Genomic DNA, 20,904 nt, shown 5'->3' with positions numbered 1-20,904 from the left:
AGGGAGGGTAAAAAGGGTTTCCCAATCCTATGCCCATTCCCCTGTTTCCTCTATGCCTCCTCTGAAGTAACTATCATTCTGACAGTTCCAGCTTAGTCTGAACTACATTTGGACACACTGTCTTGAAACTAATACCATGTTCAGAGAGATGGCTCAGTGGTTAAGAACACTGAGTTCTCTTCTAGAGAAGCCTAGTTCAATCCCAAGCACCCACATGGTGGCTGATAATCAGGCATAGCTCTAGTTCCAGGGGATCTGATGTCATCTTGTGACCTCTGAAGGGACCAGGAATGTACATACATGCTGCATATACATACATGGAGGCAAAACACTCATACATTTACACATAAAATAAATAAATATAAAAAGTAAAAAAATTTAACTCCAAACATAGAAATTTACAGAAAGTTCCTCCAACTTCTTCCCAGTATATTCTTCTCTACCACCATTACAAGTAACCACTGTTGGGGATTTTTTCACCATAGAGTAGCAGGGTTTTTTTTGTTTTTTTTTTGTTTTTCTCCATTTTCCGGAGCTGAGGATCGAACCCAGGGCCTTGCACTTGCTAGGCAAGTGCTCTACCACTGAGCTAAATCCCCAGCCCCATGTTTTTCATTTTTCGTTTTTTGTTTTTCTTTTCATTTTGCTTTGTTTTGTCTGTTACAGAATTTCATTAAGTTGAAACACACAGGGTATAAAATTCCCTTTACTTGATCCTTTTCTAGTCTACTGTGTGAAAGACATCTAAGCTGCTTCCGATTTGGGGTTGCTAATGAATGAACCTGTCATGGTGTCCACCTTTCTAAAGTGTTCACAAAGCATCACTGTGACCTGGGCTACATTGTGCCCTCTTCCGTAGAGATTTCAGATGGGACCATTCCCTCCCACTGATGCCTTGACTATAGTCCTGTGAGGTATCCTGACACAGAAACATTCAGCAAAGACATGTTTGGACCCATCCAAAAATATTTCTTGAGACAGGGTTTTTTTCTGTGTAGCTCTGGCTGTCCTGGAACTCACTTTGTAGACCAGGCTAGACTCAACTCACAGAGAGCTGCTTGCCTCTGCCTCCCAAGTGCCGGGATCAAAGGTGTGAGCCATCATGCACCTTTGCAAATTTTGATTGTAATAAATATTTAATGTTTTAAGTTACTGGATGTGTTTTGCTTTGTTGAGTTTCTAGGGCTCAAACTCAGGGCCATATGCATGGTATACAAATTCTCTCCCAGTGTTTTCAACACAGGGACTCATGTGTCCCAGGCTGCCCTCAAATTTGCTATGTAATCAAGAATGACCTTGAACTCCTGATCCTTCTGCTTTCATCTCCAAAGTGGTAGGAGACTGATGTGCCCATCCAGCACTTATGTGGGTGCTGGGGATCTGAAATCCCATTACCATACTAATAAAGCAAGAATGAGATCTACTGAGCCACCTGTCCAGCCCCTAGGAATATTTTTTACTGAAACATTATATTCATATATCGAAGTTAGCAAATTTTTTGAGATAACATCTTGCAATATAACCCAGGCAGGGGTCCCTCAAACTCACTATGTAGCCCACTCAGACTGACAAGGACTTGAGATGTTCCTGTCTCAGCCTCCTGAGTGCTAAGACTACAAGTATAAGTCATCATGTCTGGCTTTTTTTAGTCTCTCTCTTTTTAAAATGACTTTCTTTGAGGGGGGTAGGTTTCAATACAGGGTTTCTCTGTGTAGCCCTGGCTGACCTGAGCTTACTCTGTAGACCAGGCTAACCTCAAACTTACTTCGCCTGCCTCTGGCTTCTGAGTGCTGGGATTACAGGTGTGCACCACCACTACCTGGCCTAAAATAACATTTATTTATTTATTTATTTATTTATTTTATTTATTTATTTTTTTTTTTGGTTTTTCGAGACAGGGTTTCTCTGTGTAGCTTTGCGCCTTTCCTGGAACTCACTTGGTAGCCCAGGCTGGCCTCAGACTCATACAGATCTGCCTGGCTCTGCCTCCCAAGTGCTGGGATTAAAGGCATGCGCAACCACTGCCCTAAAATAACATTTTTATTGAATAAAATTAGCGTGTAGGTGTGTGAGCGGAGGCCAGAGGCCAACCTATGAGAGTCAATTCTGTCCTTCTACCATGTGGTTTATTAGAGTCAAACTCAGTAGGTCAACCTTGGTAGCAGGTGCCTTTAGCCACTGAACCATCTCGATAGGCCCTCTCAATCTCTCAATCATGTCTTTTGACAAAAAGAAGTTCTTGCCGGGCGGTGGTGCCGCACGCCTTTAATCCCAGCACTCGGGAGGCAGAGCCAGGCGGATCTCTGTGAGTTTGAGGCCAGCCTGGGTTACGAAGTGAGTTCCAGCAAAGGCGCAAAGCTACATGGAGAAACGATGTCTCGAAAAACCAAAACAAAAAACAACAACAAAAAAAGTTCCTTATCTAAATGGAGTCCAGTTCATCAGTTTTTTTCCATCTTTCCTTGGCATTCTTCAGCCCAGTTTTGAAAATCTTTGCCTACCTCCAGACATTGTTACAACGACAATAATAATAATAATGATAATAATAATAATAATAATAATAATAATAAATCTTAAAAGTTGTTTCCCCTTTCCATCAGTTTGCTTCATTGCCTTCTAGGAAGTATGCGGCCAAGATAAAAACAAATTAGCAGCAGGCAGTGGTAGCACATGCCTTTAATCCCAGCAATCTCCAGGCAGAGGCAGGTAAATCTATCTATGGAGCGAGTTCCAGGAAGGCCAGGGCTACCCAGAGAAATCCTGTCTCTCTCTCTCTCTCTCTCTCTCTCTCTCTCTCTCTCTCTCTCTCTCTCTCTCTCTCTTTTTGGTTTGGTTTTGGTTTTACGAGACAGGGTTTCTCTGTGTAGCTTTGCGCCTGTCTTGGATCTCGTTTTGTAGCCCAAGCTGGCCTCGAACTCGCAGAGATCTGCCTGGCTCTGTGTCCCGAGTGCTGGGATTAAAGGCGTGCGCAACCACTGCCCAGTGAAACCCTGTCTCAAAACAAACAAACACACAACAATAACAACAAAAAACAAATTGGCGCCAGGCGGCAGTGGCACACACCTTTAATCCCAGCACTCGGGAGGCAGAGCCAGGCAGATCTCTGTGAATTTGAGGCCAGCATGGGCTACATAGTGAGTTCCAGGAAAGGTGCAAAGCTACAAAGAGAAACCCTGTCTTGGAAAAAAAAATGGCTTGTAAAATATTTTAATTTCTCTTTTCTAAGCACGTTGAGGAGAACTGGGTTTAAAGGGAAAAAAGAAATGTCCCCTGGGTTGTAGAATGAAGTGAGGGAGAAGTCAGCTGGGACCTGAGTCTTGCTTCCCATAGCCTCTTGGTGAGGCCCTAGAGAGGAGTCAGCACTTAATCCACCGGTCAGACAAGAATGCTAGGCCTGAGGCTACAAACACTAGAAGGGATTTCTGTGTACAAAGTGTGCCACAGAACCCACCGAGAGCCTACCAATCTAAAGATGCCAAATGAACTATGTTCTTCAGTGATAACATGGAGGCACATGACTGTCTTCAACATTTTTCCAAGGTTTGACATAGTATTAGGTCCCAGAATGAATTAAGAGAGTCCCAGGAATGGAGCTGAGCCTGATCCTCGATTTGGACCCTGCAGAAAGAAGTACCTGTAATTAGTTAAGTATTTTTTGAGACAAGATCTTGCTTTGTAGCCCAAGCTGGGTTCAACTCTCAGCAATCCTCCTTTCTCAGCCTCCTGAGCGCTGGGACCACAGACCTGCACCACCACCACCATCAGCCCCTATCACCACCACCAGCCCCCCCCCCCACCACTGTGTTTGTTTTATGCCGAAGTTCATGAGATTTCAGACTGAATTAGAAAGGAGAACATTAGAAACTAATTAAGTCTATAGACACAAAAAGATGGAAATGACTTGATGTGAACTGCAGGTGCAGTATAATCTTCTTAATAAATTCCAGTTCTAGCCAGCACAGCTTCCTGAGTGATCCAGGATTAAAATAAAAACACAGTTTAAAATGGAGGGTCCCCTCCCTTTTTTCCTTGAATTGTAGTCCTTCTCTTGATCCTCTTAGGAACACATCAAACTTTTCTTCTTCCTGTATTTTTCCTTGCTATTAAAAGAAAATGAATTGTATTGCTTTCTTCACATGCAAAAATGCTCCTAATGTCCACAACAAAAATAAGTTTCCTAGGGTCGAGATTACAAACCCTGTGTGGACCACTACACCCATCTTCCAGTAGTTTCTTTTTCTCTTATAGATATACAGGGTCTCACTACGTAGCTCCACCTGTCCTGGAACTATGTAGACCACCAGGCTGACCTCAAACTCACAGAAATTTGCCTGCCTCTGTCTCTGGACTGCTGGGATTAAAGGCTGCACCACCACAACTGGTCCCTGTATTTTCTTCCAGAGGTTTTCAAGTTGCCAATACCTCCCAACCAAAGACTGCTTAAAGCATATGCACGACTGAAGAAAAGTTAGTGTTAGTGTGTGGTTTTTTTTTTTTTTCTTTTTGAGACAGGACTTCTCTGTGTCGCTTTGGAGACTGTCCTGGAACTCGCTCTGTAGCCCAGGCTGGCCTCGAACTCACAAAAATCTGCCTGCCTCTGCCTAGTGTTTTGCTTTTGTTTTGTTTTAATTCATTGCAACAATCATGATCCTTCTGCTTCAGGCTCCTGAGTGCTAGGATTACAGGGATGTACCATAATACCCAGTTATACCATACTTTAAAAAGCTAGTCTGGAGGGTTGGGCATTTAGCTCAGTGGTAGAGCACTTGCCTAGCAAGCGCAAGGCCCTGGGTTTGATCCTCAGCTGGGGGGGCGGAGCTAGTCTGGGCTACACAGCCAATTCTAGGCCAGTGTAGGCTACGGAATGAAGCAATTTCTCAAGAAACAATAAATGCCAATGCATGGATAGATAGATAGATAGATAGATAGATAGATAGATAGATAGATAGATAGATAGATACTAAACCAAGCCTGATGACACTATATAGAATGTGGAGGCAAGAGGATGGCAAACTCAAGTTCAAGGCCTGATCAGGCTACTGAGTGGATTCAAGGACAACCTGGACAACTTAGCAAGACCTGTATCCAAATAAAATGCAAAAGCGAAAGCTGAGACTAAAGGCCAGGGATAAAGTGCTTGCCTTGCTTGTGTGAGACCCTAGGTTTGATCCCTAGCATTACAAAAAGAAAAGAATTGCTTTAGATAGATGTGGGTCAATTAGAAGAAAAATCTTTGTGACCTCTATCAGCCTATAGAAAATCAGTGTTCACAGGAAGTGATTAAAGACTGAATAAAGTCAATAGTTAAACACAGATTGAGAGGTGTTGGTAAGTGAGAAAGAGAGAGAGAGAGAGAGAGAGAGAGAGAGAGAGAGAGCAAGCTTAGAAATGTGAAAAATTCAGGGTCTGGGAAGTAGATACTGTAACTTGTCTGGATACAGTAGCTGATGATGCTAAACCGGGACCTTATCATGATATTATGTTATTAGAGCTGCTGTGTTGGAGCAGCAGGTGCAAAGTATTTCTCTTATACTACTCTGTTTGATTGCCATAACAGTCCTATGAAAATTAGATACTCTGTTGTTAACATGATTCTACTAAAGAAGAAAAGCTCAGAAAGATGGAACAATTTTCCCAAGATCCCTTTCTTAGCAAGTAGGTCCAGGACGGAGAAAAAATACAATGGTGTTGAATGAGAATAGAAGAATTTAAGTTCTGATCCTTCTGCTTAATGGTTATACTGCCTTGAATCAATTATTTGGCGTCAGTTCACTCATCTCAGAAAGGACCTTGGAGCTTTTCTATGAAAATGCGTGGCTGAGCCCAGTGTGGTGGCTCATGTCTGTAATCCTAGCGCTTGGAAAGTGGAGGCCAAACTGGGTGGTGGTGGCCCACGCCTTTAATCCCAGCACTTGGGAGGCAGAGGCAGGCGGATCTTTGTGAGTTCGAGGCCAGCCCCGGCTACCAAGTGAGTTCCAGGAAAGGCACAAAACTACATAGAGAAACCCTGTCTCGAAAAACCAGAAGAAAAAAAAGAAAGAAAGAAAGTGGAGGACAGAGAATCAGGAATTCAAGGTCATCCTTGGCTTCCTTGAAAGTTCAAGGACAGTCTGGAGTACGAAGACCTTGTCTCAAAACAGTAACAACAACAATTATTCGGCTAGTCTGTGCAGACACTTCAATCAGAATGTTTCAAATTGTTTCTCTCTCCTCCCTCCGTATCCCAGATAAACTAACCTTTCACTGAACTGCAGCCTCCTCCATGATATCACATTAAACCTAACAGCAGAAATACAATTAACCCCAAGGTGGGGAAAAACACCTTAGCAGCTAATGTCACCTTGTTTCTGGCCCTTTAAATCACCGTGGTCTCTGTTATATGTGCATATACAAAATTTCACGGTTTTGCCCATTCTGAATTTGCTGACTGACGTTCAGATAGGTTGAAATTTAGTTTCCTTCAGTCTTTAGATTTCTTGGAATCTTATCTTAAAAAACAAAACTGAAAATAACACCCGGCTCCTGTAGCCTGGGCGGGCCTTCAACTTTCTATGTAGCTAAGCCTGACCATGAACTCCTGATTCTCCTGCCTCTACCTCTTAAGTGTGGGGATTACAGATTTGTGCCACCAAGCCTAAATTCTAAGGTTTTCTTTTATTTTTAAGTTATTTTTTCTTTTATTATTTAGATTATAATATAATTATATTTTCTCTCTTCCCTTTCTTCTCTCCAAACCACCCATATATTCCTCCTTGCTCTCTTTCAAATTCGTGGCCTCTGTTTTCACTAATTGTTATATGTGTGTGTGTATGTGTGTGTATATATATATATATATATATATATATATATATATATATATATATATTCCCAAATATAACCTGGTCATATGCTACTCATATGTAAGTTTTCAGGGCTGATCTAAACTAATTTATGGAGATATGATAGACATACCAAAAAGTGTGTGTATTTGATGTATGCAATGTGCTGGAGTTAGGAGATACATATATACCCATAAAACAGTCACCACAGTCTATGCCATAAACCTGTATCTTATCTCCAAAATTTTCTTCCTACCCTCTGTTTAATTTTCTTTCTCTATTTATTTATTTGTTTATTTATTTACTCTTTCTCCCTTTCTTCAGCGCTTGTGAATGAACATGCTAAACAAGTGCTCTAAGCTGGGCAGCAGTGGAACACACCTGTAATCCCAGGACTCAGGAGGCAGAGGCAGGCGGATCTCTGTGAGTTCGAGGCCAGCCTGGTCTGCAGAGCGAGATCCAGGACAGGCTCCAAAGCTACACAGAGAAACCCTGTCTCGAAAAAAAAAAAAAAAAAGTGCTCTACAGCTACATCCCCAGTCCCCTCCCCCATTTTTTGAGATCAGGTCTCACTTCATAGTCTAGGCTGGCCCCTCAGACTCACTCTGTAGCCCAAGCTGACCTGGAACTTGAGAGTTGAGATCCTGCCTCAGCCTCTTAGATCCTGGCATTACAGGTGTTTACCACATGCCCAGCTTTACTGTTTTCTGTTTGCTTCATTTCTGCTCTCTCACTTTAGTCCTGGGGTTGAGCCTAAAGCCCCAAAGCTTGCTAAACAAGTGTCCTGCCACCGAGTGACCTCACTACTCCTAACTTATATTTGAAGCAGTCTCACTAAGTCCCCCAGACTGGCCCCAAATTTGCACACTTCCTTTCTCCAGTCCAACAGCTGAAGTTAAAGGTCTGTGCCACTCCCTACTTGGCCTCTTCCATATTTTGCTACCTTAATTTTACTGGATTAATTAGCAGCAATTTTTTGTTCTTGTCCTGGGTCTTGCTCTGTAGACCAGGCTGGCCTCGAACTCACAGAGATCCACCTGTCTCTGCCTCCTGAGTGCTGGGATTAAAGGTGTGTGCCACCACCGTCTGACTAATTAGTAGCATTTAACAAAGCTGATGATTTCATTCTTAGTGTAGATGACAGCATGTCAAGGTTGGAAGCATGATTTTAGATCATCATTACAAAGTTTTCAGTCCACAGTCCTTGACTCAGATGATTCTGGCCCCATGGTGAAATAGGACATTATGACGGCAGGAACATGATAGATGAGGGAGCAGAGAACAGGGTGCAACCCCAATGACACACTTCCTCCAACAAGGCTCACCTACTTCTCACCATCTCCCATAATACCATCAGCTAATTATTTTATCAAATAATTGATTGAATATTAATTGGCACCCAGTATAAAATCTATTCCCAAAAACCCATTAGCTGGCAAACAAACTCTTAATCTTAATCTACAAGCCTAGAGAGAATATTTCAATATTTAAACCATGATAGTATCTCTCTTTCCTTTACACTCTACAACAAATCTATCACCAAATCCTCTCAATCCCTCAATTCTCTCTGCAAAATATGCCATTCTCACTGTCTACACTAAGAAATCTTGGGGGCCAACAAGACACCTCAGTGGGTAAAGACACTTGTCATACCAGGCGGTGGTGGTGCATGCCTTTAATCCCAGCACTCGGGAGGCAGAGCCAGGTGGATCTCTGTGAGTTCGAGGCCAGCCTGGACTACAGAGTGAGTTCCAGGAAAGGCGCAAAGCTACACAGAGAAACCCTGTCTCGGAAAACCAAAAAAAAAAAAAAAAAAAAAAAAAAAAGACACTTGTCACAAAGGCCTGACAACCTGAGTTTAATCCCCAGAATGCACATAAAGGTGGAAGGGAAGAACCACAATGCTGTCCCGTCCCCCCCCCCCTCGTCCCCCCCCCCATGCCCCCCTTCCCGTCACACGCACTCATGTGTGCGTGTGTGCGCATGCACACACACACACACACACACACACACAAATAGTTATTTTACTTGGGAAAAGTCTGGGATTGCAGCTCTGTGGCGGAACACTTGCTTAGTTATTGCAATTAGAGAAGAAAATTGTAAAAGAAGGAAGGAGAGGACACAGGGAGAAGGAGGAAGGAAGAGAGAATCAGAATGAGAACTAATCTTCTTGGTGTTACTAATGGTCCGGACTTAATATTTCCAAGCTCTTGGCCTCTTACCCAAAGAGTTGAAAATAGGGACTCACACAGATTTGCAAAAGAAACAAAGTAACTTTTTTTTTTCTGAGACAGGGTTTCTCTGTAGCTTTGGAGCCTGTCTGCCAGGCTGGCCTGGAACTCACAGAGATCCACCTGGCTCTGCCTCCTGAGTGCTGGGATTAAAGGTGTGCACCATTACCAGCCCTACCAGACGGCTGCAAGGTAACTTTTTATTCACAGCAAGTGATACTACAGTTTAGAGAGGGATAGATACACTGTTGAGATCGACAGCAGGTCACAGTTAGTGATTGTTCAATACTCAAGAGTCTAAATTATTGTTCAGGGCTTTCTCTTGTGGAATTCAAGAGAAGGAAGACTTTGATTACCAAGGACTGTAACAAGGACAGTTCTCTACTTTGACATATTATTTAATATATTTCTTTTTACCACAACACTAGGGCTATAGGCATGTCATACAAGTGGTCTGCCACTAAGTTCTATCCTGAGATTCAGAATTGTAAATAACTTTTAAATGAAATAAATGAGATGAGGGTCTCACTATTGTTGCCTAGGCTTGTTTTGAACTTGTGAACTCAAATAATCCTCCCATCACACCTGACATAAAATAAAAAAATTAAAAAATTCACAAAAGAGGGGGCTGGAGGGATGGTTCAGTGGTTAAGAGCACTGGCTGCTCTTCCAGAGGTCCTGAGTTTGATTCCCAGCACCCACATGGTGGCTCACAGGCAACTATATAGTGAGATCTGATGTCCTCTTCTGTCATGCAGGCATACAGGCAAGTAGAGCATTCATATACATAAAATACAGTTTTTAAAAAAATTCACAGAGGACATTCTTCTTCAACCTGCTAGTAAGTGGCCTTTACATTCTTTGTATACTTCTTGCTTCCTTTGAAAGAATATGCTTTTTTTCTTTTCTTTTTGAGTCAGGGTCTCTCAATGTACCTTTAGCTGGCTTGAAACTCACTTCTGAATCAAGCTAACCTTGAACTAATCGAGATCCATCTGCCTCTGCCTCCCTAGGGCTCAGATTAAAGGCGTGGTACACCAGTCTCTGCTCAACATAAATATTCTTAACTGGTTCTAACACTTGATCAGTCTTTGGATTTGCATTTTTTGGGAAAGTGGCTTTGCTGCCACCACTTTTAAGGATCACATTCCCATTCCAGTCCCTCGTGAAAATTTTCTATCACTGCTTCAGACTAAGGCTCCCTTTTCATCACCCACAAACAGTACAGTTGTTTTCTGCGCTGACTTTCCACTGGGCACAGTCTTGGCAAGAAGGGATTCCTAACCCGCTTTCCACTACTGGTTTCCATTACAAAAACTGAAGGGGCCAGTGTTTTTCTTCCTCTGACTTTTCAAACATTGTGTGGTATTTGGCTCAATTTAGGGCCTTGAATCCTAGGTGAGTGATGTAAAGATGGAGGAAACTTTAAAAGCAAGACTGCACTGATTTCTGCTATTGTCATGGCATCACCTACCTTCTTTTTTCCTCTTCTATTCCTTCAGATTCAAAATCAGGCCTGGAGAGATGGCTGAGCAGTCAAGATCACTTGTTGCTCTTGCAGGGGGCGCTGGTTCAATTCCAGCTATCACATGGAATCTCATAGCTATTTATAACTCCAGTTCCAAGGGCTCTAACAGGTATTTGCATATGATGTACATGTATGTGTGAGGGCAAAACATTCATACATGTAAAGTAAATAATTCATTAAAAGAGAGAGAAAGATAATCAAAGGAAATTGTGCTCCAGACTCTAATGTGGGAGTCAGAGAAGGGAGGATATTCCAAATCTGTTTCCTAATGTCAGCTTTGTTTTACAAGGGATGTGATTCCATTATTTGGGACCTTCTAACTGGTACCAGAGAAAAGTCATAGAGTCATTCATTCAACAACATTCATTCACAAAAGCCTACTCATTTTTGGAGCAGTCAATATTTAAGATGCTGGTTGTCAATGATGAGAAGTGCTTATACATGGGCTTGGCTCTCATTAGTTTCCATTCCACATGGCAAAAGAGAAAGTATAAGCAACTTCAGATAGTAATAAGTTATATGAAGAAAATCAAACATGAAAATGTAACAGAGCAGGACTTGGGCATTAAATACAGTGGTTGGGCGAGACCTCTTTAAAGACATGGTATTTGAGCTGGGATCCAAGAGATATGTGGCCATTTGGAGGAAAATAAGTCTAGGCAGAAGGGAAAACAAGTACAAATAGTTAAAGTGAAATGGGTTTGGTGTGTTTAAGAATCAGAAAGAAATAAAATAGAGGGGAAAGGGGTTGGGGATTTAGCTCAGTGGTAGAGTGCTTGCCTAGCAAGCACAAGGCCCTGGGTTCGATCCTCAGCTCCACAAAAAAAAAAAAAAAGAGGAAAAATACAATCAGAAAGAAACAAAATCGGGGACTGAGGATGTAGCTAAGCATCTCTACCCCCATAAAACAAAACCAATGCACCAACCAAAGAAACACAAAAACAGCAGAAAGGCCCTTGAGGCTGAGGTAGATTGGGTGAAAAGTAAAAGATGAGATATCTTAAGAAACCAGAATGAGGTAAGGCCGAGTAAGCCAGTAAGTAGAAGGACTTTTTCTTGGGGGTAGGGATTAAACTCAGGTCCTCACACAAGCAAGTATATACTTAGACACCCAGCTACACCCCCACCCAGTATTTTGGTGAATGGGGATACATAGGGCTACTTTATGTCTATTAAAGTATCTAACTCATCTATCCAAGCAGGCTAGGCTTCCAACCCAAGTGATAGGAGGGTTTTCCTTTGCCTTGGTAGTCTCTGGCATCCCAGGTTGTCCTCAAACTCTCCAAAAGCCTCTCCCATACTTCAAGTACTGGAACTACAGGCATATGCCTCCACACCTGAAACCGGAGGACTGTTTTTGAGGCAGGGTCTTATAATGTAGCCTTGGCTGGCCTTGAGCTAGCCTCCAATTTACTGTTCTCTTGCCTTAGCCTCCAGAATGTTGGGATTATAGTTGTATGCTACCACACTTAACTTAAAGGTGGGACTTGGTTAAAATTAGTTTACTGGACTCCGTTTGTAACTTCCACAATAGACAAAGGGCAAAGGTGGAAACAAAAGAAAGATAGCAGCTTGCTTGCAGTTTAACTGTTACTGTGAAACCTTGAAAAGGAGGGCCAGGCTTGATGCTGCATGCCTTTAATCACAGCACTTCCCAGAGGCAGGCAGAGCTATGTGAGTTCAAGGCCAGCCTGATCTACATAGTGAGTTCCGGGCCAGCCAAGGATACATAATGAAACCCTTACTCAAAACAAACAAACAAACAAAAAAACCAAACCCACAATAAGTTAGAACAAAAACTTTGAGACCTCTCCAGAGTGAACACATAGTCCCGTAGCAGTTGTGTTGGAGAAGGTGCCACTGCCTAAAGGGTAAGACTCCCCTTTTCCCTGTAGATGCAAGCCCACACTAAGGCTCATGGCATGGTAACAGACTGCAAACTGGATTGCAGTCCCTACTGACTCCAGCATCTGCTTGCCCACTAGCCAGATATACCTGTTCAGCAAGTAAACTACCGACAGCGCTATCTAGTCTTGATGAAAGAGATTTGCAGGTGACCCTTGCGGCATCAGGGTAGCAGCAGAATAGGGGAAAGGTCAACGTGAAAGGGGGAAGGTGAAGAGATCTTTTGTGCAGCTGGGAGGCTGGGGCATGAATGCTCATCTAAAAAGCCACTCTAACATCTACCGAATATATGGACTCCGACTCATCATAAGCCTAAACAGCTCCCAAAGAGAGGATTTGGGCACATTACTCTGGAAATCAGAGGATGAGGTCCTTGTCCTCACAAAGAGAAGCCATCACCCTAGATTCCCAGGAAGGACGGCAGCTTCCCTCCCAAGGGATTACAGAAGCAGCTGTGGATTTCTGTGAATTGTGAGAAATGAAGATATTAATCCCAAGAGTGGGCCTGGCACTTAGTGGGCACTCAGCAGACCTCCACTCGAAGTATAATTCTTCCATGGGTTCACTGAAGGATCATAGATGAATCATTTCCCCTTTGTGAGATAGTTGGCTCATTTGTACAAAGTACTATTCACCGTAAAGAGGAGTGGAGGAATCACTTAGGGTAAAACATTTACCTAGTTTGCAAGGTCCTAGGTCCAGCACTGAAAAAAACATTATCCATCCATCATCTATCTATCTATCCATCATCTACCTAGTTACTTATCCCCTTCAATGAAAAGTTTCTGAACCAGGCATGGTGGCTCACGCCTGTAATCCTAGCCCTTGGGATGTTGAAGCAGGGCAGTTGCCACATGTCTGAGGCCTGCATCAGCTACATGGTGAACTAGAGCTTAGTGTGGACTACAGAGTGAGCCCCCGCAAAGTGAAAAGGGGGAAGTTTCTGGAGAAAGTGGAATGAAGTCTTGAATATGAAGGAAACCCTGGGAAAGCTAGTCAGTAAAGTGCTTGTCTTGTGAGTGTGAGGATCTGAATTGGATTTTTTGTTTGTTTGTTTGTTTGTTTTCGAGACAGGGTTTCTCTGTAGCTTTGGAGCCTGTCCTGGACTAGCTCTGTAGACCAGGCTGGCCTCAAACTCACAGAGATCCGCCTGCCTCTGCCTCCCAAGTGCTGGGATTACAGGCGTGCGCCACCACCGCCTGGCCCTAAATTGGATTTTTAATCCTAGGGCTGGGAAGGCAAAAATAGGTGGAACCCTGAGGCTCCCAGCCAGCCAGTCCAGCCTACTTGGTAAATTCAAGGCTAATGAGGGACACTCTCAAAACAAATGGACACAATGACTGAGGAATGACACCCAAGATTGTCTTCTGGCCTAAACACACACACACACACACACACACACACACACACACACACACACATATACACACACCTGAACACACATGTATATCCCCCATGCATACACACATACATACACAAAGAAGCCCACCTAAAATATGTACACTAATAAAAAGCAAGGCTGTGGGGGCTGGGAAGATGACTCATCACTTTAGAGAACCAAGGTCTGATTCCCAGCACCCACATGGTGGCTCACAATCATCTGTAACTCCAGTTCCAGGGGCTTAGATGCCTTCTTCTGGCCTCCACAGGCACCAGGGACACATGTGGTACAGACACACAGACAGACAGAACACTTAGACACATGAAATAAAATACATCTTTAAATAACAAAATCCAGGCATGGTAGCACACAACTATAATCTCAGCACTCAGGAGGAGAATCACAGTTTAAGGCTGTCCTGGTGGGCTCTGGGTCAGCTAAAGCTGCAAATCAAAGCCCTGTCTCATAAAAAAGGAACAGGGCAGTACCTTAGTTCCCGAGTGCTGGGATTAAAGACATGCGCCACCACCGTCCAGCTAGTACTTCTTTCATATGAGAGAAATAGAGGCTTCTGTGGATAGCACAGCACACTATAATTTCAGAGTAAAGGAAGTTGGAGACAAGAGGATGGAGAGTCAGCATAGGCTATGTAGGGAAACACTATCTCAAAAAGTTTAGTTGAATAGTAGTACTTAGATAATCCCCACCCCCAGCAGTTTAGAGGAAATGATCCCTCCAGTTTTCTGATCCCTCTACTTTTCTTTGTTCTTTCCTTTTTTTCCTAAGGACTCTCCCTTTGTTTTTCTCTTTTTCTCCTTTCTTGGCCTCCCTCTGTTGCATCCTTTGTAGTTGTTGGTAATTTGGATTTCTGATTTTCTGGATTTTTCTCTATTTTTCCCCTTCAATCATTCCCTTCAATGCATTGAGTGTATCTACCTGTCTTAGTGTTCTATTGCTGCAAAGAGACACCGTGAAGTTCAGTCCATTATCATCATGGTAGGAAGCATGGTGGCACCCAGGCAGACATGGTGCTGGAGAAGGAGCTGAGAGTTCTACATCTGGATCCACAGGCAGCAGAAGAGAGAGACTCTGGGCTTGGAGTGGCCTTTTTTTTAACCTCAAAGCCCACTTCCATTGACAACTTCCTCCTACAAGGCCATACCTCCTAATCCTTTCAAATAGTGCCACTCCCTAGTGACCAAGTATGCAAATCAATGAGCCTCTGGAGGGCATTCTCACTCAAAAAACCACACTACCTCTCCACCCCACAACTCTCTCCAGTTTTGTACCCTTCCACACAGTAAGGGTCTAACACTCTCATGGGTCTGGAGTGGATGCTGGGACCTCCCACCTCTAGACCTGAAGAAGGCAAACCTGGCCCTCAGGCAGGGTCAAGAAGTAGCAGAAATGGGGGCATTGCATTAACAGCATGTTGTTAGTGAGTAGTCATTGTATAACACAATGGGTTTCATTATGACATTCTCATAAACATATAGAGGCATCTTGATTTTTTGTTTTTGTTTTTCCAGACAGCGTCTCTCTGGGTAGCTCTGGCTGTCCTGGATCTCTCTCAGTACCAGGCTGGCCTTGAACTCACAGAGATCCACCTGCCTCTGCCTCCCGAGTGCTGGGATTAAAGGCCTGTGCCACTGCCCTCACTTTACCTTCTTTCCATCCCTATTGCTGTTCCCACTGGCTCTCTTACACTTCCCAAGTGCTTCTCTTTCTGCTTTCAAGTCTTTGAAGCTGAGGATCAAACCCCGGCCCTTGCGCTTGCTAGGCAAGCACTCTACCACTGAGCTAAATCCCCAACCCCTGCTTTCAAGTCTTATTATTAGTTTTGAGACAGTCTCACTCTGTAGCACAGGCTAGCCTTGAACTTGCAGCACTCTTCCTTCCTCTTGCTCTCGAATAGTGGGATTGTTGTCCAGCGACCACACTCAGATCTTTTTTTTTTTTTTTTGAAGGTCTTCCTTTTTTTATTCTTTATGTACAAAGATTAGTATGATCTATTTCATTGAGTAGACAGTCTTGAATAATCCATTCAAGGTCACTTAGTCCAATTTAATGAAGCCTATGTCCTTCGCGTACTGGCGGACACACCGTTCAGCCGTATTTCCGGATCAGACCATGGCGCTTAGAGCAGATATGGCAAGAGCGAGAACCCTGGCCGAACATCCGTGGGTGACTCCAGTAGAGCTGCTGGTGACCAATCTTGCCTTCAGACGGCCAACGAAGAAAAAGGAGTGAGCTCCACACTCAGATTTTTTTTTTTTTCTTTTTCCAGAGCTGAGGACCAAACCCAGGGCCTTGCGCTTGCTAGGCAAGCACTCTTCCACTGAGCTAAATCCCCAACCCCAACACTCAGATCTTAATTCGTATTTTTTATTATGTGCCGGGGGAGGGAGGGAGGCATGTACATACCATGACAAATGTGTGGAGGTCAGAGATTAACTTGTGGGCTTGGTTCTTCCCTTCTACCATGTTTGTTCCTGGGGAATCGAACTCAGATCATCAGGCTTGACAGCAAGCACCTTTAACCACCGAGCCCTGTCACTGGTTCCACACTTGCTCCCTTTCCTTACTCCACATACAAGCAATGTTCATCTGAGAGCTTGGTTTGCCTTTCTAGGAAATAAAACTCTTCTAAGAAACCACTCCATTTAAGCGCTTGGTTTGCCTCGCATCAAGCAACTGATAAGAAAATGAAAACAGAAAGGGCTTTTAAAACCAATTTACTCCACACACAAATGTAATTCTAATGAATAATCAATATAGCAGTGGATCATTTTTCCCATGACTCCTTGGAGAAGCTTGAAGAGCATTTCTCAATCAGTGGAATGGGTAAGGTTAAAATGTTCTTTTGGAAATAAATCCAACTGATTTAAAGATGAAAGTACATGAATAAAAGGCAAGGTGGCATTTGATCTTCACAAATATTCCATGATGTTTCTCTGGGGCTATTGTAAGGGAAACGCTGATGGAATAAGACCAAGCTGTGTAATGGGAAAGGGTCAAATGCCTGCAGATTCGGTGTGGCTAGGACAAAGCTACAGGAAGAATAGTAAACACACCTTTGAAGGGGCGCGGGGGGGGGGGGGGGGGGGGGGGGGGGGACAGAAGGTGGGAGTGCGGCTATGCTGCTTGTTGGTTTGTAGTTCTCCAGGCTTATTTCTCCTTCTTGTGCTGACTGGTTTTGTGTGTCAGCTTGACACAAGTTAGTGTCTTCAGAGGAAGGAGCCTCAGCTCAGGAAATACCTCCTTGAGATCCAGCTGTAAGGCATTTTCTCAGTTAGTGATCAATGGGGGAGGGCCCAGCCCATGGTAGGTGATGCCATCCCTAGAATGGTGGTCCTGGGTTCTATAAGAAGGCAGGCTGAACAATCCATGGGGAGCCAGCCAGTAAGCAGCACCCCTCCATGGCCTCTGCATCAGCTCCTGCCTCCAGGTTCCAGCCCTGCTTGAGTTCCTGTTCTGACTTCCTTCAGGGATGAACAGCAATGTGGAAGTGTGAGCCCAATAAACCCTGTCCTCTCCAACTTGCTTTTTGGTTGTGGTGTTTGGCCACAGCAACAGAAACCCTAAGACACTTGCCATACAGTGGTTGCTTTGGGGAAATTTCCTCTGGCCACACTGTAGTAGCCCTTGTCAGTTTCCCTCTTTTTTCCTACACTGTTGGGGCCCTGCTTTGGCTCCAGGGCTTCCTCATCTCCTGTGAGACCAAGAACTAAGACTTCATTGGGAGCCGGGCGGTGGTGGTGCACGCCTTTAATCCCAGCACTCGGGAGGCAGAGACGGGTGGATCTCTGTGAGTTCAAGGCCAGCCTGGGCTACAGAGTGAGTTCCAGGAAAGGCACAAAGCTACACAGGGAAACCCTGTCTCGAAAAACAAAACAAAAACAAAACAAAGAGACTTCATTGGTTAAAGCCAGTGGGTTTCTATGCATAGTCTAGAAATCCTAGGGATACCCCAATGCCCTTCAGGCCAATAAGATCAATTTCCTTTTAGCCTGTGATTTGTCTTCCTCACGCTATCATTTTCTAAATGTATATGGATGGGCTAGAGGGATGGCTCAGTAGTTAAGAGCACTAGATGCTATTCTAAAGGACCTAGGTTTGATTCTCAGAACCCACATCGAGGCTCATAGGCCTCTATAACTCTATCTCCAGGAAATCTGACCCCCTCATCTGGCCTTTGTGAGCTCCAGGCATGCACATGGTACACATACATACATACAGGCAAATACCTACATACACAATAAAAAAATAAAGTATATAGAGATGGGCCTCAGAGATGCCTTGGTAGTTAAAGTGGTTGCTACATAAATAAGAGAAATTGGAGTTCAGATCTCCAGAAACCCCGATAAATATCAGGTGGGTGTGTCAGCCCATCTGTGATTCCAACCTTGGAAGGTGGAGACAGGGAATTCCCAGAGCAAGCTGGCTAGAGTTTACCCTTATTGGTGAGGTCTGGGTTTGATTGAAAAATTCTTCCTCAATAGTTAAGGTGGAAGGGTGATAAAGGATGATTCCTAACATTGACCTCAGGCTTCTACATGCACTCCCCACACATGCAAAAATGTGTACCACACACATGAAAAAGAGAAAGGAGATATGAAGATGTTGTTCTGAGTTTACATGATAGTCAATACAATGTATATATACTATATTTTCTGGAGTTTTCTAATCGTTGTATTTTAAAAACAGTGGGAAGCAGAGCCAGGCGGATCTCTGTGAGTTTGAGGCCAGCCTGGGCTACAAAGTGAGTTCCAGGAAAGGCACAAAGCTACACAGAGAAACCCTGTCTCGAAAAACTAAAACAAGGGGTTGGGGATTTAGCTCAGTTGTAGAGCGTTTGCCTACGCAAGCGCAAGGCCCTGGGTTCGATCCTCAGCTCCACATTAAAAAAAAAAAAAAAAGAAAAAGAAAAAGAAAAACTAAAACAAACAACAAAAACATCGGAAAGGAGTCACACCATACAACAGGGCCCATATAGGAGGTTTATTGAGGAGAAGGAAGAGAAGGGGGCAGGGATCGATCCCTGGGGATGAGAGCAAAGGAAAGAGAAAGGGACTGGAGGTGGGCAAGACTCACCTTTTATAAGGAAATGTAGCAAATGCACACAGGAGGTGCTCTTAGAGGCTGCAGCTGAGGTCTATCCTGTCAGGACCCTAAGGGCAGGCCAGCGCAGATGCCGAAATGCTGACAATGACCAAGTCCATTTCAATGATCTTGTCAATGCCGGTTGCACTGTTACTAGTTGCTGTAAACTCCCTGCCGTTGTTACCATGCAATACCTCATGGCATTTACTTCCCAAAGTTTTGATTCATCTATACAGAGACATGAGAATTTGGTACATTGATTTTGTTTTGTGATCATATTTTCGAATTTCTCATACATAACTCCTAAATACAGACCTATAACCACCCCAAAAAAAACCACACTAAAAATTTATCTCATTTTCTTTTTTTAAAAAAGATTTATTTATTTATTATGTATACAATGTCCTGTCTACATGTATCCCTGCAGGCCAGAAGAGAGCACCAGATCTCATTACAGATGGTTGTGAGCCACCATGTGGGTGCTGGGAATTGAACTCAGGACCTCTGGAAGAGCAGTCGGTGCTCTTAACCTCTGAGCCATCTCTCCAGCCCTCATTTTCTTTTCCAAGACTTTTCTCTACTTTTTCAAATTACCTTTTTAGTTCACATACAATATAATGGGTTTCATTACGGCATTCTCATATACATGTATCTCCATACTTTGCTTATGTTCACCCCCATTACCCTCCTCCTCACCTCTCACTGCTCCCCATCACCCCCCAGATAGTCCTGCTGCTGCCTTCATGGCATGTACATGAGCACACACACACACACACACACACACACACACACACACACACACACGCGTGCACACGCGTTCTTCATATGAAAGAAAATGTGTTTTTCTTTCTTCACTACATTACTTTCTTGTTTGCCCCTCACCCTTCCCTTTAGAGCCTTCCACTCTCTCATAGTTCCCTATCTATTTTCACATCACATATGTATGCATGTATGTATGTATGAATCCAGACTCTGCATATGAGAGACATATATAGTGCTCGTCTTTCTCAGCCTGTCTTACTTAGCTTACATAATGACTTCTGATACCATCCATGTCTTGCTAATGTCATAATTTCATTCTTCTCTATGGATAACTAGACTCCATCTACAGAAATAGACATAGACCTAGACCTCATTTTTTAAATTATTGTTTTTCTCCTGAGCTTATATGTACACCTAAACACATGTCTGAGGCACAAGTGTTGAGGTCAGAGGACACATTGTAGGATTTAGTGCTCTCTGCACTGTGTGGCTCCTGGGAAACTCTCAGGTCATTTATCTTGACAGCAGGGCTTTTACATGTTGGGACGGTTCCCTGGCCCACATCTTCTGTTGGTAGGTATCTAGGCTGTCTCCATATCTTGGCTATTGTGAAAGCATGGAAATGCAAGTAACTCCATGGTATGTGTTGACTTCAAGTTTTCATAGACATACTCAGTAATTATTTAGTAGGTCATCTGATAGTTCTATTTGTAACTTTTTGAGGAACCCTCAAACTGGGTACCATGGAGGCTCTGTCAATTTACATTTCTACCAAGAGTCGATGAGGGTTTCTATTTCTCCACAGCTCTCCCAGCATCTGTTCTTTTCTTGATGATAGCGGTCTTGAGTAGGGTAGATGGCGTCTCAATGTAGATGTTCTTTTCTTGATGATAGCTGTCCTGAGTAGGGTAGATGGCGTCTCAATGTAGATGTTCTTTTCTTGATGATAGTAGTCCTGAGTAGGGTAGATGGCGTCTCAATGTAGTTTTAACCTGCATTTTTTGACGGCTAATGATATTGAATTTTTTTCATTTTTGAGAGATTTTTTTTAAAACTCCTGTACCTCAATGTAGTGATATACTGTGTACCTGAATAAACTTGCCTGAGGATGAGAGGAGAGAGCCAGCCACTAGATTAGACATAGAGGTCAGGCAGTGGTGGCACACACCTTTAATC

The 20,904-nt window shown here is 43.5% G+C and overlaps 1 pseudogene; it reads right to left on the bottom strand.

The window, feature by feature from the left end:
• Positions 1-15,917: 15,917 nt before the first annotated feature.
• Positions 15,918-19,679, bottom strand: LOC118574812 (annotated as a pseudogene).
• Positions 19,680-20,904: the final 1,225 nt, after the last annotated feature.

This window comes from Onychomys torridus, chromosome X, assembly GCF_903995425.1.
Source record: "Onychomys torridus chromosome X, mOncTor1.1, whole genome shotgun sequence".
NCBI classification, from domain to species: domain Eukaryota; kingdom Metazoa; phylum Chordata; class Mammalia; order Rodentia; family Cricetidae; genus Onychomys; species Onychomys torridus.
Note: the sequence above shows the minus strand (reverse complement) of the source record. Positions and strands in the feature narration are given on the sequence as shown.